Consider the following 981-nt stretch of genomic DNA (forward strand, 5'->3'; position numbering starts at 1 on the left):
CCAAACGACGCCGCGTAACACATTTTTGTATCTGTTTTGTGTTAAATGTTCAATACCATTCTAAGACTCGTAACCTCTTCCTCTCTGATGAGCACATAATCCATGCAGTCCGATTACGTCAAATGTCCTGCCAAACACGGCTGATTGTATACCACACAAACGTTAAGCGTTTCAAACGCAGACAGAAATTTGTCGTTTGCCAGCTTTTCTGTCGCGGTACTTTGTTGGACATTTTTTGCCAATTAATCATCATCAGTGTACATCATCGTTATGACCGCAGGATTCACAACCATCCTGTCCAAATGAAGCATTATTATCAGTTACGGTCGACAACGAACGCAGACTATTAAATATGCTGCTGCACTTGTGTTCCCAGACAGGCAGACTCGGTAATGGTTTGGCCGGATAGTTTCATGCCTTATTTATCACTTTACTCAACACAACTTTAAATGTCCTTGTCATAAACGACTGAGGTTGAAATTCGTGTTTTTTGCACGCAATACATAAGTACATCAGCGACGTCGATCCCCTTTAGCCTACTGTCGGGCACCGCACTGTACGCAATGGCTCATGGAATGGTCGGTATTTTGTATGGGGGAGTCAAGAGGACCCAGCTTCTGAATATTCACAAATACTTTTAAACTACACATAGTGATAGTGGTTCCAAAACCACGTGACATATGACGTGGATGATGTGTTTCAAAGTAATACTGATGATCAGCTCATTCTTGCCCCGCTTGGTATCTACCGGTTATCATGACTGCGTTTTAATTACGTTGATATATTCATCACACGATATTGCCGAAATATCTACGCACATCGCTCAATGCAAAGTTACCAAGTAAACACAGCAGTATGCAACCCTTCTGCAAGTGGCAGAGAAGCCGAAGCATCAGGCACCACACACATCAGCAGAAAATGATCAATGCAGTGGCATCAGAGGGTTTTGTCCGGGATTGATGAAGCAGAACGAGCAAGTCT

The sequence above is a fragment of the Littorina saxatilis genome, linkage group LG1, assembly GCF_037325665.1.
Source record: "Littorina saxatilis isolate snail1 linkage group LG1, US_GU_Lsax_2.0, whole genome shotgun sequence".
NCBI lineage: Eukaryota > Metazoa > Mollusca > Gastropoda > Littorinimorpha > Littorinidae > Littorina > Littorina saxatilis.